Consider the following 17,210-nt stretch of genomic DNA (forward strand, 5'->3'; position numbering starts at 1 on the left):
CTACCAGCAGGAGGCCTTGGAGAGGCAACGGTGGAACCTCGCGAGAAAAACCTGGAATCCGCCCAATTTCAGAGACTTCAGAGACACTGGCAGCTCAGAAACCCGTTGACCGGCTCGGAAGCTGAGCTTTCCATCGAGCTCCTCTCCAGACCCTGGGCTGTGACGTTGATGTGGACGGCAGCCTGGGGGCCCTGCTGTTTTCTCGGGGGGCCTCTCTCTGAGCCCCTCCCTGGCCTCTGCCCCATCACAGCGACTGGAGGGGCCGTTCCTGCTAGAGGCCACAGGCAGCCCGAGGCCCACCCGCGTGGGGCTGGGCCGCTTTTCATCCCCCGGTGCCCGTCAGGGGCCAGGGGCCCAGCCCTCCCCCAAGTCTTCCAAGAGCCGACCCCCCCCTCCGCCTCACTGAGGCAACGGGGGCAAGTTAGAGCTGCCGTGGCCCGCGGGGCCCAGGCTCAGGGGCGAGGTCGCCGCTGTGGGCACGTCTGGGGTGGGTTTCGGGCCTGGAGCAGTGTGAGCCTGACACCACATGCTCGGGTAAAATGGGGGCAGAGTCCCCGTCTGAAGGGCGTGGGTGCCGCCTTCTGGCTCCGGAGGCCCCTGCCCCGCGTGCCTGCTCAGGCCTCCCCGCGGTCCATGCCGGCCGGTGCTCAGTGCCAGGGCCTGCGGGGTCAGAGGGCTGGGCCTCGACGGCCCCTGCACCTTGTGTTCCAGCCCGCATCTGCCTGCCCTGCAGCTGTGGCCGGAGGAGGCGGCGGCCCTGGATGGCTGTGGCTGGGACGCACCGACGGCCCCCAGTGTCCTGCTGTCGCTCTCCTCGGCGCCCTCCGCAGAGCCGCAGAGCCGCGCCATCTGACTGGCTCTCTGCCCCCTCTCACCTCGGGCGCTGGGCCCTGAGGGACACTCGCCTCCCACGTGGAGCTCGATGGTCCCAGGCCCTCGCTGTGAGTCCTCCGGGGTCACCCTCCTGGGGTGACTCCGCCTGGGGTCAATCCTCCTGGGTCATCCTCCTGGGATCACCCTCCCGGGGTCACCCCCCTGGGGTCAATCCTCCTGGGTTCAGCCTCCTGGGGTCACCCCTCCTGGGGTCACCCCCCTGGGGTCACTCCTCCTGGGGTCACCCTCCGGGGTCACCCTCCTGGGGTCACTCCTCCTGGGGTCGCTCTCCTGGGGTTACTTCTGCTGGGGTCACCCTCTGGGGTCACTCTCCTGGGGTCACTCTCCTGGGGCCACCCCTCCTGGGGTCACCCTCCTGGGGTCACTCTCCTGGGGTCACTCCTCCTGGGTCACCCTCCTGGGATCAATCTCCGGGATCACCCTTCTGGGGTCACCCTCCTGGGTCACCTTCCTGGGGTCACTCTCCTGGGGTCACCCTCTTGGGGTCACTTCGCGTCGACGCCCATGTCTGTGGTCAGGGCGCCTTCTGAACCGCCATGCGGGTGGAGGATGGGTGACCTTCTGGTTAGTTTTCACGTCAAGGCCACGTGGATGATCCCTGCACAGCAGGGGCTCGGGGACGCTGGTTGATGAGCGGCTACATGATAGAGCAAGCGACTGAAGGATGAGGAGCGTCCCTCAGGCAGAAGAGCCACCCGGAAAGACAGACAGAGGGGAGGTGTTTAGAAATGCAGCCTAAAGAGTGTAACGCTTTCCTTCATGAAGATTGTGTCACGTGTTATAGATATTGAAATGTAGCACATAAATTACTTTCCCTGAACGTAGAGTTTTGCTGCGAGATGGCCTGAGCCTTGTACCTGAGAGTTTTGCCCTAAGTAGAAGTCGTTCCACATCTATTGACATCGTGGTGTCCCTGAGGAGGCCAGCCCCCACCCCCTGGCCAGCAGCAAACCTGCCGCAGAAGCAGGATGTGGTCCAGCCCTTTATAAGATACCCCACATTCATATTTGTCCCATATTCATGTCTTCATTTAGATTTTGGGATTTTTTTTAGTGTCAGAATTCGTATTTAATTTATTTTACTTATACTTCTGCTTTTTTGTTTTGGATCGTTTATTTTTCTGATGTTTCCTAGACGTTTCAAATTCCTAGAGCATTCCTACAAGCTCTTTGGACCCCATCACGCTAATAAAAAATTTATTTAAAAATACAAGTATAAACTAACATTGAATGTAACTTGCCTTAGTTTCTTGAGTCCCCCATCCCGTGGAAACCTGCTCTTATGCGTCAGAAGTAGGAAAATATTGTGAAGCCTGGCAGACAACGCACAGCACAAACCACCGTCCGAGCGCTGACTGTGCCGCGGGACGAGGGAAGTTCTCATGCCCGCAGACCTGGGGTCCTGGGAGGTGACTCACACGCCGTCGCTGGGCAGGAACAAGGCCCGCTGGACACGGGGGCCCCTCGAGAGGTCGGCCACGGCACGAGACCCTCTCACCGTCCACTTTTCTGTTTTGCCTTTAAGGTTTTTCACCCCTAAAGTATTAAAAGCTCATAACACCAAGACACACATAAAACGACAAGTACAGTTAAAATTCAACATTAACAAAAACTGATTCAAGGCGGCAATTCTGCGTCCCTGGACTCAGACACGAGTTTCAGCCTTGAGCTCGGGCGGCGGGGGGCCCGAAGCACGGCTGTCCCCTCGGGGCTCAGGGTCTCGAGGGGCCCCGGGTCTCAGACCTGACCGCTTACCCTGAGGGCCCGTGACGCGAGCTGCTCACAGAGGGATTTTACCGACCACCCCACTTCCCGTTTTCCCTGTGCGCCTTCTCGTGCCCCCAGGCCCCACGTTACTGCTCTGCTGGCCTTGGGGTCGAGGAGGGGCTGCATTGGCTGCGTGGCCCACATGGGACGGAACACGAGCCGGACGTCGGTGCTGACTCTGGGGACCTGGAAGGACAGCAGAGCTTCTGTTCCAGCCACCGAGGCCTCTGCCGGCTGCCCGCTGTCCCCCACCGGCTGGGAGTATCTGGGGATGTGTAGTCAAGGGGTCGGAGTGGGGTGGTGTCCAGGAAGGGACGACGGCCTGCCTTTCTCGGCAGGACAGGCCCAGCTGCGAGACCACCGAGTGGGCGCATACCCCATCCCGGGCCCTTGAAGGGTCTGTAAGCGGCGAGCGGGGCCGGCCCGTCTGCCCCCGGCAGGGCAGCGCCTGGCGGCCTGGGTGAGCTATCCAGGCCCACTGTGTGCCAGGCAATGTCTGGGGCTGTGTTCACACCAGGGGACGCAATGGGGACCTCAGTTCAGGAGACAGGCAGGGAGCAAAGCAGGGGCTTGTCAGGTGGGAAACAAGCCACCGAGAAAAGGAACCAGGGGAGGGAGCGCTGGGGGCAGGGGGCAGATTTAAGTAGGACAGACAGGGCAAAGGTCAGCGGGAGGTGGGGAAGGCACATGGGCGTCCTGGGCGAGAGGGACTTCCCAGCACATCTGGTGCCTTTGGAGCAGCGGTGGAGGGCCGTGCAGGAGGGGCCCACGCAGTGGGGCGGGGTGCGGCCCCCGTGAGGACAACGGGTGGGAGGTGCTGAGGGCGGGAGATGATGCCGCCTGGAAAAATGCCTAGGGGCCAATCCTCCTTCTCACCCCGCCCCCTGCTGCAGTCCCAGGGCCCTGGGATGGCCCCGGGTCAAAGGTCAACATGCTGGCCGTCCTAGTGTCGCTTCCTGTGTCCTGGAACATTGGGCCGCACGGCAAGCCAACCCAGTGGTTCTGGGGGCCGTTTAGGACCCGGAAGGGGGGCCGGGTGTTGAGAAGCTGGACACCCACAGAGCCTGAGGTGTTCACAGGGCAGCAAATTAAAGCCATGGTGACCTCTGACCCCTGACCATGAGAGGTCGCAGCCCTGCTAGCCCCTCCGCTGGGCGCCATGTGCCACGATCCCCGAAACGTTTGCGTGCTCAGGTCAGTAATTCCACGTCCTTGAGTAATTCCCAGGGGAGATTAGATGGCCCTCGCGTTGACGCACGTGAGGTGTTCTCTGCAGCATCATGTGTAATCTCACAGCAACCACACTTCCAAAGGATGGTCCTGCCGTGGGAAAACGGTGCAGGTGCTCGGAGATCAAGGGCCCGGCCTCGAGGGTATGGCCCCTCTCACGGGGGATCTGGGGACCAGGGCTCCGGACCCGGGACAGACGCCCCCCTTGCTGTTCGGGGCTGGAGTTTGGCCCCGGCTGCACTGAGTGGTAGTCCTGGCCTGTACAGGCACACACACGCCACTCACACGCATGCATGCACATGCACACACACGCACACGGTCACAGGCACACGCACGGCTGGGAGAACACGCAGGAGCGTTAACCTTGCTGCATCTGGGAAGTGATGCTCTGGGTGACCTCCAGTTGCTTTTATTTTTCTATACTTTCCCAAACTCCATAATGAGTATGCCTTCTTTTTCTGAGAAAAAAATGGGTATTTTAACGAAGACTTAAGTGAGCACTTTGGTTGGACGTGAGGATGTCTCCCGACCCCCCTGTCTGTGCACTCGGCCCTGGGGACTCCTCGGAAGCGGCTTCTTGTTCAGCCGAGCTCTTGAGGTCACTGCTCAGGCTGGAATGTTCGGCCAGCCACCAGGAAGGTTTCCTGAGAGGCTCAGAGGCCTGGCCTCACCTCGCCTGGCCGCCTGGGCCCACCCCAGCCCGCCACCACCCCTCGGTCACACCCAAGTCTCCCGCCAGCACCCGGGACCCCTCAGACCCCGGTAACCACTGGGCCACCAGATGGGAAGTCTCGGGGAGGCCTGTGGTTTGTCGCTGATGTGACCTCGTTCTCAAGCCTGGGACAGTCTGTAGTTCTCAGCTTTTCTTTCTTAATTTTGTGTTCAGTGTTTAAGGACATGGACATTCAAAACAGCTTTTACTTCTTTCTTTTTCTCCCTAAATGACCTTAACTCAATGTTCTCTCACATGAAAAGTCACCACCGGGGGTTCCCCTAGGCGTTCCAGCCTCTCACAGCGAGGACAGCGTGAGGACATGGCCCGAGGGCCCCCCACCTCGCCGCCAGGCCGGCCGCGACCTCTGGCCTCTCCCAGCCGAGCCCCCTCCCAGCTCGAGCGCGTGTCCTTCCAGTCAGGCACCCTCATCGCCACCGAGTCGGTGGGGTTCCGTGTGCTCTCAGTCTTCTTATCTGAGGCACTGCTTCAAAGCTGAGTCCACAGTCCCCCAAAGGGGTAATTACAGGCCACAGATGCTTCAACAGATACTCCCGTGAAATCCACGAGGATTCACACGGTGCTTGCTGGGTTGCGGAAGCTGATTGAGGGGATGTGAGCTGGGCGTGAAGGCCGAGGCCTCCGCTGCCCTTCCCTCCTGGTGCTGTGGTCACGGCCGGGAGATTCTGGATTCTCCTCCTCCATCCTTTTTCCCTCCAATAAGTCAGGCATTTCTAGGAAAAATGCACCTTCAGTAACTCCTTCCTGGGATGAATTAACGAAGAACGGAAGTGCTGAGGAGGGCCCACTGGAGGAGCTGAACTTCTGCTCAAAGCCCTGCGTCCTACCTTCCAGGTCCTGCCCAGCCCGGCAGCTCCGTCTTGGTCCCAGCCCCAAAGTGACAGCCGCACAGATGGGACCACACAAGCGCCTCGGACCAGTGGCCCAGACGGGTCAGCTTTCACTCTCGCTGTCTGTGCGTCACTGTGACTTGACACACATGCGCACACGTGCATGCATGTACACCCACTCACACGGGCACACACATGTACATGCATGCACACGCGCTCAGGAACACCCTGCACGCACACACACACAGGTGTAGTAGCTGTGCGATTCCCAGCCGGCATGTCAGGAGCCCGGGGGGGTCACAGGCTTTGCCTCGTGGTGGTGGGCTTACAGACCACACCCCTCCTATTCCCGGGGCACTTTATTTCCCGTCCGCTTAAACGCTTGCCCTCACAAAGACAAAGGGAAACCGAGGCACGGGATCAGGGAGTGCCCTATGGCTCACTGCGGGGGCTGCAGCAGGACCCCGGGGCCACCCGAGACGGGTCATGGGGCGCGCCCCCGGGGGCGTGCTGGGCTGCACACAGGTGTTAACGCCTCTCTGTTGTGCATCTGACGTGGGACCCAGAGTCGCCCTGCACACAGACCCACGCCAACAGTGGGCAGTCTGCGTGCCCTTCAACGTACACCCGACGGTCCCGGGGGCTCCCGAGACACAAGAAACACGCGCAGATCGATGGTGTTTTCCTGGACCGAGATCTGGAAGGCTGATTAGGCTTGAAGTAACTGATGAACTTTCCACATCCCCACCAGCATCTTCTCGTCCCTGGGAGACACACAAAAAGACAATTCAGTATTAATTATGAACATACTAATTTCAAGCGAAAGCTCCCTAATGGTAACAGTAATGATAATAAAGATAGGGCACAGTTATTGAGTTACACGGCCTTCCGTGCTCCGCGACGTTCAAGGGGAAACTCTTTCTCTGTCAGAGGCTGGCCCCCCTTCAGGTCGGAGTTTATTTTAATTTTATTAAGTGTGTTCTCAAGCAGCATCTCTGCACCCCTGCCCGCCCCTCACCTTTCCGGGGGCACCCGCTCCCCGATCTCCGAGCTACCTGCAGCCGCCTCCCCCCACTCTGAGGCACTAGCTGCCCTCGCTGCCTTCTGGGTGCTAATCGTCGGCACGTCTGTTCAGCCCTGTCCCCACCACAGGCACGGTCCCCACTGGACACTTCAGCCTGGGGCCAGCTGATGGCTCTCCCCCAGCTTCCACCCCCTGAGAATCGACGCGGATCGCCGGACTCTTCCGAGGCGCTACCCCGAGGCGCTGCGTTCACTTCCAGCCCCCAGGGTTGCTCTGGAGCCCGAGACCCACCCTCTGCGTGCCCCTGGCCCCCTGGGCTCCATTCCTTCTGCCCGAGCGCTGGTTGGCCGGAGGGGGGGTCTCGGCGCGGGACCCTCGAGGTCTCTGGCTGGAAACTCACGCCTTCAGTTCTGGGAAATTGTTCTCGATTGTTGGTCGACTTCTTCCTGTGCACCCTAACTGCTCCCCTTTCTGGGGCTCCTGGTCTTGTGGCTTTCTGAGCCTTTCTTTCCTGTTTTTGATCTCGTCGTCTTTTAGCTGTACTCCTGGTAGAGTTTCTTAACATTCGTCACCATGTTTCTGATCTCTAGGCTCCTTGTGTTTGCTGTTGTAAACACTGTGTTTTGATGACATTTCCTGCCTGGGACACCTTTCTGAGGGGAACGATATCAAGGTTTTCTCCCTGCACGGTGTCTACTTACGTGCATAAGCTTTTACAGGAGTTTTACGTTTTTCATGTTAGCGCGTTTGCTGTGATGTTTGTCTGATTCTCTTTGAGAGGGAGGAACCAGGAGGCGTGATAGTGGGGTCTGCCTGCTGTGGGCTTCCTTTTGGGACATCTGGTTGGGGCACCCCAAGTCAGTAATTTTAGGGCTCCTTCAGGCTGGTGGGACTCCCGGAGAAGGTGCTCTGGTCCCGGCGGGGGCCTGTCTGGAGACTTGGCGCCCAGCCTCGGGGACCCGTGGTGCTCAGCACCAGGCAGCGTGGCTGTCTTGAAGGCCACTGCCACAAATCCACCCTCTTCCCAGTCTGTCTCCTCTGGGCCCTTTTGTTTTACAGTATCTCTGTACTGAATTTCAGCAGAGAGAAACTGAATTTCAGGAAAGAACAAAAGTAGACGTGTTTTCACTCTGCATCTTCTCCAGGCCGGGTTCCTTCTAAAGGCACCATTTTCAATTCTTTACCTCGACCCAGAGATTCAATGACAACAAAACAACGTTCACCCCAACCTACGTTATGTTTCAGTAGATTTCCCGTATCATTCCATTCTGCCCCAAAACTTCCTTCTTGCCCTCCTGGGGCCTTGTGGGCCTGAGGATTCCTTTCCTACGGCCTGAGGCAGAGCTCCCGGCGCCTGGGCAGCCCTCGGCTGGAGGAGGGTCTCCAAGGGAGCCAGTGCACACGGCCGCGGCCTCGTCTACACTCTTCGGCTGGGCTTTAGGGGAACGTGAGGCAAGGCTGTGCGTTCTGCTCCCGTCGGGGCGCCGCGAGCGTGGCGAGGACCCTGGTAACTGCCCGCCGTCACTTCCCACTGGACGGTGCCCCCCTGCCGGTTGTTCGCCCACAAACAAGCTCGGGTCTGGGGTCAGGGAGGTGCAGCAGGAGGGAGGCCATTCGGGTCTGCCTGAATCCCGACTCCCCCACCTCCTCCCTCCCCTCTCCTCCGGAGCACTTGGGCAGTCGGTCTTGAAATCTAGGCTTCATAAGTGGGACATGAGACCCAGGCCGGCGAGGGGTTCATTTCCCGAGGCCCCGGCCACCCTGACTCTCCTCCGCGGGTCCCAGGAAGCGAGGTGTGGGAGCGGCTGTCTGTCTGTCCCAGGGGCTGTCCTCAAGGCCCAGGGCCTGTCACCACCGTCCTTGAGGCTCTGGTGTGAACACCGAGTCCCAGCTCAGAGGCCTCGGAGAGGCTTTCCACCGCAGCCCGGGGGTCTCGCCCGCCACCCCGGCCAGCCGGCCCGCTTTCTCCCGTCTGGGCTCCTCCAGCCGGGCCTGACTCCACCGCTTTCCCCGGACGGTTTCCTGCTTGGGTCTCTCCTCTCACCGCGAGGCTATCATCCTCCGAGGTCCGGGGCGTCTGACCTCACCTGAACCCCAGCCTGGCTCTGCATCCCCGGATACTGCAGTTCCAGCGGAAGAGAGGGGGCTGAAACTCCGGTTTCAAATTCCAGCGGAAGCCTGACCCCTGCGTATCTGCGTGTTAGAAACGAGTGTCTTCACTGACTGGTCACTGCACTGGAGGGGCAGAGCCACTCTGCATGGCCAGATGGCCAGTGCTGGACCCAGCCTGTCAAGCTGGCTTCATGTCAGGCCGGCCCTGGGCCGGGGGTGGGCGTGTCCACGCTGCCAGCTGTCTGTTAGGGGCCTTTAAACACAGGCTTCTCCCAAATGCAGATTCCAAAAGTGGGTGGGAACCTGCGGTGACTTCCTGATGGCCGTGGCCAGGGCCGCGGTGGAGTTATTCTTAGCCGGGGGGCCACGTGGACACTAATGGGGACCAGCTGTTGCAGCCGAGCCTCTGTGCAACTGACGCATCTCAGAGGCCACGGTCATGTCCCGAGAGCAACACACAGAGATGAAGGACCCTCAGGAACTCTCCAGAGCCTGTCCCCAGGCCTCTGCGGGCGAGGAGCTCTGCCCACCTGAAGAGGCCTTTTGGAAGGGGGAAGTGACCAGACTTTAAAGAGGCCATCTTGCTGACTGATCTAAATCTGGCCTGATTCCAGAAAGGTCGAAGGTAGATCAGATGAAATCAAATGCATGAAATGAATACAAAAAATCGAGACCCGAGACACGGGCGGTGGGCCTGAGGCCCTTGGGGGATGTGCATGCTGGGCGGAGGGCGCCGGTCTGGAGGCTGCCCCGGGGAGGGCTGCCACACGTGCGGCCCCTCGAGGGAGACTGAGGTCGGCTTCCCGCTGGGCCCGGGCCTCCCTCCGAGGGAACCACACACAGAGCGGGCCTCGGGCTCACGATCGCCAGCAAACGCGGGGCCGTCCGGGAGCGCAAGCAGGATGCCCGCCCCGGACGGGGCTCCTGCCAGGCGAGGGGTCCCTGGGCCCGACGGGGAAGGCGGCCCTGCCAGGGAGGGGGGCGTGGACCCTCAGCCCCGCGTGTGTTTTCTCTGCATTTGGTGATGTGCGGCCACGATTTTCCCTCAGGAGCAGCTCGGGCTCGTGCTCGGCACCTGATGGGAACAAACCTCCAAGTTCTCACGGAGCCTGGAGGTGAATCGGGAACCAGACCCTTTGCCCCACGATGGCTGAGCGTCTGGGAGCGAGTCCGTGCGAGGAGGACCCCAGGCTCCCAGCTCGAGCCCGTCTGGGATTTGTTTTGGCCGATGCCGTCTGCGAAGTGGTCTCTGTACCGTATATTGGAGAAGCTGCCCTCTGCCCAGTGGCTTCCACGCGCCCTGGGTCTGAGGCTGTGCTGTCTGTCCCGCTCGCTCCGTCTGTCCAGGCCTGAGCTGGACCCTCACTCTTTCCAGGGCCGCATATTCTTTAATCTCTCAGTGTGTTGGCAGCACAATCCTCCTATAAGCACAGGATTTTTGTTTTTGTTTTGTTTTGCTTTGCCTTTCTTGTACTTTTCCAAGAAGAAAAATGAGCTTTTTCAAGTTCCAGCACAAAGGAATGAACTGACTCAGGCTTTAATCACTGTCTCTCAGAACCTGCTGCCGATGACGGACCCGAGACGGGGACGCGCTGGAGTTCCTCATTAGCGGGGCCCGGCCTGTGAGTCAAGGGCAGCAGGGCCTCGGTCGGGGCCCCTGCTCCCCAGACACCCAGCCTCGTGTCCCCCCACCTGCCAGGGCTTCCACAGGAATGCGGAAGGGGAAACTTCCAGCTTTTCTCTGAAAGAGGAAGCTTGGATCAATCATGAGTGTTTTTGGTTAGCTTATTGTTTCTTCTTTCCCCAGAAACCGCTCTCCACTGGTGACACATGTGAGCACAGAGTGGACCATCACCCAGGAAAGTCCCTCGGGACCCCAGGCTTCCCAGAGTTCCACATTTTCATTAAAAGCTCCTTTACAAGTAAGTGGACTCAACATTTACAAAGCAGGTTGTTGGTCTCTTGCAGCTGTTCGCTCTCAAAAGCATGATGTTGTTGTTTTTAATATTTTAAATATTCTCTTTAATACCAAGAGTTAGGCTTTCGATAGAAGTCTCATAAAACTGGCTTTCCTGTGGTGGATCTATTGTCCTGAAGTTCATAATCTCTACCCACGGAAGAATAAGGCGGTGCTGCAGCAGCTGCCCCAGTTAAAGCCATCCTCTTACGACTGCAGATTAGCAAATCTTTAACAAGACTCTGTGTGAGGGCTTCCCTGACATGATGCCACCTAGTGCTTTGCTTGGCCTAGGTGAGGTCTTCAAGGCTCTATGAAACTAAACTCTAACTTTTAACGTATACCCAGCTATATCGGTTAGGTTGCTGTTAATTCAAGCTCATCTATACAATAATATAGTAAAGGAGATTTACGGGCCCCTGCGGCTGACAGGTCCAGGGCATCAGGTCAGGGATGGCTTGATCCAGCAGCTCAGTGATGACACCAAACAATTGCTTTTTTTTAAGTCTTTCGGTTCTATCTCATCCTGAGGCTGGTTCTACTTGCCGTCACGAGGGGGTCTCTGACAGCACCTGGGCCGTGAGAGTGAGGGTCTCCCGGTCCCAGTACTGGAGAGATCTGACGGGCACTCTCCTGGAAGAGCTTTGGGCCACATGTCCTCGTGGAAGCTCACTGATGTCAGGGGAGAACTGCGCCAGGTGACACCTCCAGGGCTGGGCTGGGTAGGCTTCCCAAATGCGTGTGTCACAAGGAGCAGCCTGTCCTGTGTGCACAGAATCTGGACCAATTCCCTCGTTTCTTGGTGTGTAAAATAATGGCGCTGAACTTACCAATCCCTGAGGGTCCTTTACACCCGGTTCTCATTCTCTCAGCCTCGGGCAGGGGTCTTGTCCTCGGAGCCAGTAGGCTGACAGAGACGCAGGCAGGGGCACAGGAAATGTCTTCCTCCTCTGTATTCAGGTGATTCTGGAGAATTCTAGAAACTGGAGTCTTCCCATCCCCAGGGCTTGTCTTATTAGTACTTGGATAGGGGGGATGGATTTGACTGTCCCCCACTTCACAGACGTGGACGCTGAGTCCCAGGGTTTCCTCTGTCATTGCCCGGCTCGCCCGGCTCTGGGGGGCCCACCAGTCCTCGACCTGGAGCATGGCCCCCTCGGACACGCTGTCCGCTTGTTGGAAGTTGTCGTTCAGGCCCAGCCGAGGGTCAGTCCCTCCACCTCCCCCCACCCCACGATGGGCTCCTCCTTGGACTCCCAAGCCCCTGCTGACAGGTCAGGCTTTCCCGGGAGGCCCAGTGCTTCCTCTCCTGGTGCTGGCTCTCCACCCGGCCCAGAACCAGCCCGGTCCACCCGTGCCCGTGCACCTGGCCGCACAGGCCCAGCCCAGGACACAGGTCCGTAACCGCACTTGTGTGCGTGTCTGTCAAAAGGACCGCTGGCGCTGGGAATGCGTGCACATCACTTTCCAAGACTGAAGAAGCCTTTCCCCGCCTCTCCCTTTCCCAACAAAACACTTGGGGGAGGGGCTCCAAGTCCTCCGGCCATTCAGACCCCCAGAGGCATCGCACAGGACCCTGCTCCCCTTGTTGGAGATATGGTTGCACAGGACTCACCAGCTCTGCCCGATGAGACCCCAAGGCAGGCGCGGGCGGGATGCCTCCCGAGGGCGTCTCCCGGGAAATGCACCTGTGGGCTGGCCGCAGAGTGGCCGCCGTGGGCCCAGACTGTGTGCCCCGTGCGCGGGCCGGGCTGCGGGGAGGCAGGGGCTCCCGCCTCCGCTGCTTTAACCCCCTGCCCCTCGCTGCAGCCTCAGGTCTTCATCAGAGGCCGCTTTTCTGTCTCTCACCTCTGCCGAATTTAAGGCACGTAGACGGGTTCCCGGAAGAGAACAACTTTTAGTACATTATGGTGCAAGCGTGGTTCTTTATTTCTGTTTTTATTATTTTTTTTAAATTGAAGTATACGTGACGAAGGAGTAGTTCTTTAAACCAACACCAAAGCTTGAACAGCAGCGGGCCCGAGGCCCAGGTGGCTTTCTGCCGCCCACCTCTGAGGGCACGGGTTCGAGAAGACAGTGGTCTGGACCAGCGGGTGTGCAGATGCGGGCTTTTCAGGGGAAGTATCTGCAAAACAAATAAAATAAACCTGAAAGCAAATTGGATTTATTTGTTATATTTACTGTTTCAAGATTGCATTATGTAGAGTTTCTTGATCTGCAAATGGCAAAAGAGAAAGTCAAAATTAAACATATATGTTATTTTAATGAAAATTGTGGTTATCGACTTTTGCTTAAAATAAACAAAAACGTTCCTGAATTTAACGGTAGCCATGTCCTTGAAAAGCAGATTAGAAATAGAATTTTGCTAGAGTGTCTTGTTTAGCTATAATCTAACTACACGGGAAACTCTGGGAAGAGGGGTGAGTGTTAGTAAAACAATGAAATTCTCTAACCTCTTTGTTCCATTCACTTAGATTTTGGAATATGAGACTTCCTTAAATTAAGTCTCATCAGGCAACGAAAACCAAATTTAACTAACAGCGTCACGAGGTAGGCATTTGTCTTCTGGTCATAAAACCAGTACTTACTGTTACGAGAATGTTTAAGGCCAACAGTGGGGCTTTTACTAATCCTGCTGATATTCTAGTAAAAATTGCTGGTTGATTTGGGACTTCTTGTTTACATTGCGTTCCACTGTTAGAAGGGATTGCATCATCTACCCGTCAATTTAAAATTATTTTCCAGGTTATGGACACTACTCTGACGTATCGCCAGAGGATTCATATTCCAGACGAGTCCTGTCAGCTGCGGTGTCATCAGAAAATCTCTGGCAGCCAGAGCGGAGGGCGCTGGTCTCTGCCCCACTCACCGTATTGATCCAAAGATTTTCCTCATTACGCGGATCCAAACCGAGCACCCACGACACCACCGTGACGTCTCATTGCGATGGTCATGGGGGCACGGGGCTCTCACGGGCTTGTCGTCTGTCCCCCACTTGGGGACCCCAGGCCACCCTTTTAAAGAGCACGCTTGACCCCTGGGTGGCGGCAGCGTGGCCGGGAGGCCCGGGGAATGAGCACACCCGGGGGCTCCAGGTCAGCGCGAGGCTGACCCCCGGCCTCCAGATGTGTCTGCACCCACGGCGTCGGTGCCCTGGGTTCCCTCGCATCCTGGTCCCCCGGGGTGCCGTCATCTTAATGTCCCCACTGACACTTTGCCCCCAAAACGAGGCTCGCTTTTGTTGACAGAGGGAGTCCACAAGAAATTATTTATTTTGACCCGCGTGGGAAATAACTCCTCTCTCAACAAGACCGACCAAACTCCCCAGCCGCCCCTCCGTCAAAACCCAACGCAAACGCGCCAGCCTGCCTTTCCCATCCGTGTCTGAAATCCTGATCTTGACCTTGGCCCCGCTGCTCTGCAGGTGTGGCCTCCTCCACTGGCTCACGCACTTGAAATGCCAGCTCAGCCGGCTCCCAGGGCGCCGAGGAAAGGCGCCCGCCCAGCGCAGGGCGCGGCCGAGCCGAGAGGCTGTGGGTTCCATCGGGTCCTTAGGTGACAGATAGCGAGCGACATGGTCAGACGTGTGGGTTTCATTTCTTGCATTACTATCAAACTAATTTACAAATTACTGTCAAATTACTAAATTACTACCATTTTTATCAAAGTCATAAGAGAAAGTGCACTAGGTCGTGCAGGCCCCCGGCCCACTGTCCGCAGCCTGAGGAGCAATGCTCACCTAGCGTTTCTGGATGGCGGCCGAGGGCTCGGGCTTCCCGAGGGGCTTCCTGTCGGGCTGGGGGGGCTCGGCTCCCTGACCCCTGCACAGCCCACCATGCTTCTCGCTGTTGTCCAGCTGCCGCGCGGTGTGGTGGACGGTATCCTGTGAGAGGATGCTGGCTCCCTGCTGGGTGCGTGGCCCGCAGGATGGCTGCGAAGTCTGGAACCAGAGGCTTGAACGTGGACTTAGAGCAACACCGACAAACCGCCGCGTTCGCCCCCCGCTCGTCTGTGTTTGCAGACTTGGCGCCTCCCCTGCCAGCCGTACGGGAACTACATCCTCCCTTGTGCAGCTTTTAGGACTCTCCAGTTGTCTTGATTTTTCTGAGCACCTGTTGCTAAGTCTTCCCGATCTCCCCTCGGGAGGGACTCCGCACTGTCACGGGCCCACCACCTGCCCCGGGTCTCCCGGGCCTCCTGCCCTGGGCTGGGGGGCTGCTCTCCTGGCCTCACAGACCTGCCAGCCCGGGGGTCCCTCCCCACCTGGGGGTGCAGTCTCGGTGGTCTCCTGAGCGGCTTTCGAGGACACGCAGGCTGATGGTTTGGAACGGAGCGGAGGGAACCGGTCTCCTCGGGGGTCAGACCCAGAGGGACCTCGTGGGGGCCGGAAGCAGGGACAGAGGGAGGTGGGGGTGGGCGGGGAGAGCTGCTCTGGCCTCCGCAGCCCCCTGCCCCCAGCCCCCTGATGCCAAGAAAGCCCAGAGGCAAGGTTTCTGCCGCTGAAGCCGTGCCCAAGGCTGCCCACTGACCGTGCGATGGGAGTTACACAGCAGGGAAGAGGCCGCTTCGCCCCGGGATCCTCAGACTCTGGGGGCAGAGGGGCAGGTGCTGCAGGGCTTCCTCAGGGACCCTGTCACTCAGGGATGGGTGCCCGGGACCCGCTTTGGTAACCACAGAGCTGCAGGCAGGCAGGGGCCGTGTCTGCGATTCACCTGTCTGCTCTCCAGGCCCCCACCTCGTCCTCCACCCTCACTGCCGAGATCCCCTGACACAGTGTGACCAGCCCTCCCACACCCTCTGCGGTGGCCCGGGTCCTGGAGGACCAGCTGGGCCCCTGGGACCACGGAGGAGGCCTGGAGGGTCCCGCAGACCCGCGCCCACTGGGGCCCCCGGCTCCCTCTCGCCCCCTCGCCTCTGCCCCTGCCCTGTCTCCGGGGGTCCCTCCAGGGCCCATCGGGATCCATTCCCGGAGGCTGGGCTCACGGCTCAGGTCGTCAGGGCCACTTGGAGGTGGACGTGCAGCCTCCCTTCTTCTCTCCGCACCTCCTTCCCTGCAGATGAACAGTGAAAACTTGGGACAGACTTAAGCTGCAGTAGCATTTGTTGTTCTTCTGAATTTTCTCTGGCAGTGCTCACAGCAGGGTAGTGAATCCCTGGCCAGGTTGCCAGGGGTCCCTGTGGCGTCTGGGGGGCACCACTCGAAAGTCCTGCTGTGTTGCAGTTCCTCCTGCCCCGGAGCTTGGCCTGGGGGACCAGGTGAAAGCTCACCACTCCCGTGCGAAGGTCACAAGCACTTTCGGGGGCCTTCCTGGCGGCTCAGCTCCACAGCAGTCGCTGTGGGCTCTTGAGTCGAGGAATCAACTTACCACGTTTGCATCACCTGGGGCAGCTCAGCAGTGCAGACGCCCAGGGGCCTGATGGAATTACATTTTGTTCAACGAAAACGTAGGCGTTTTCAGGGCCTGGAGAGGTGAGGTCGCTGACCGAATGGGTGGAATCAGGACAGTGTAGAATCTACTGATAGAAAGATGCTGACAGGGCCTGTAGGTGCATCGGCATGAAACAGGAAGGCACGGCGGGCTTCAGGGTGGCAGCTACTCGGGCCGGGCCCCAGGGATCACAGTCCTGCAGCCGTGGCCAGATCCCCTGCTGCGCTTTCTGGAAGGTCCTCTGCAGCTGTTACAGGGGGAATAAGCAAACATTGATTCACAAAGAGGCCTTTAGAAAACTCCCGACTTGTGCTAGGCTACAATATCTAGCAGTTACTAAATTTGGGGGATCTCAGAACACCTTTAAAAATTATCAAAGCCCCCAAGACCTTTTGTTTATGTGGGTTGTACCTATCGATATGCACCATAGTAGTAATTAAAACTGAGAAATTTACAAACATTTATTGATTGATTCATTTAAAAGTAACAATAATAAACCCATCAAGTGTTACCATAAATGACATTTTTATGAAACATAACAAGTTTTAGTGAGAAAAAATGACATCGTTTTACATTTTTTGCAAATCTCTTTGGTGTCTGGCTTAACAGACACTTGGATTCTCATGTCTGCTTCTGTGTTCAAACTGCTCTGGCTGAAATACAGAAGAAAATCGGGCCACACACTAAAGTTTAGTTGGATTATTGGATCACTTCTCTTAACCTTTTCAGATAATTGTGCATAGTCTTCTTTGATATTACACAGAAGTTGATAAATGGTAGTTTCTTCAAGGTTAGCTGCCCTGTGGAATCTGAAACCACACAGGCAAGCTTCTCAGAACCTGTCACATGGAAGACCCCTGGTCTACACTGCGTCCTGAGTGGATCTGCTACCCAAGCACGGTTTGGATGCTTGTCGTTTGGAGAAAGTTAGTTCACCGGATCGTGCAGACCTTCCGCATGTTGACACATTTCTTTGTACAATATCAGAAGGTCACCACCAAGTGCCTTGCAAAAGTCAAACTGTTGGGAAGAGCGCAGTGACAGCTGCAAGTGTTCCAGAACTCTAAGTTTTGCTTGAAAGCTCAAATTTTGTCACCGGCAACAAATTCTGCCAGTTGTTTACTTAAAGCACAGGCTCATCTTGTGCATTTTCTAGAAACGTCTGCCTGACGCCCACATCCCAGTGACCACAGCTTGTCAGCTGTTCTTTCAAGTGAAAGTGGGCGGATTCAGCC

At 57.7% G+C, this 17,210-nt stretch overlaps 1 long non-coding RNA gene across 1 annotated transcript; it reads left to right on the forward strand.

The window, feature by feature from the left end:
- The first annotated feature begins 8,952 nt into the window (after window positions 1–8,952).
- LOC130704628 (uncharacterized) lies at window positions 8,953–16,398 on the forward strand. The gene is made up of 3 exons (XR_009005077.1): window positions 8,953–9,214; window positions 10,397–10,511; window positions 13,292–16,398. It is a non-coding gene; the product is annotated as an uncharacterized LOC130704628 (long non-coding RNA).
- Window positions 16,399–17,210: the final 812 nt, after the last annotated feature.

The sequence above is a fragment of the Balaenoptera acutorostrata genome, chromosome 13 (assembly GCF_949987535.1).
Source record: "Balaenoptera acutorostrata chromosome 13, mBalAcu1.1, whole genome shotgun sequence".
Classification (NCBI taxonomy): Eukaryota; Metazoa; Chordata; class Mammalia; order Artiodactyla; family Balaenopteridae; genus Balaenoptera; species Balaenoptera acutorostrata.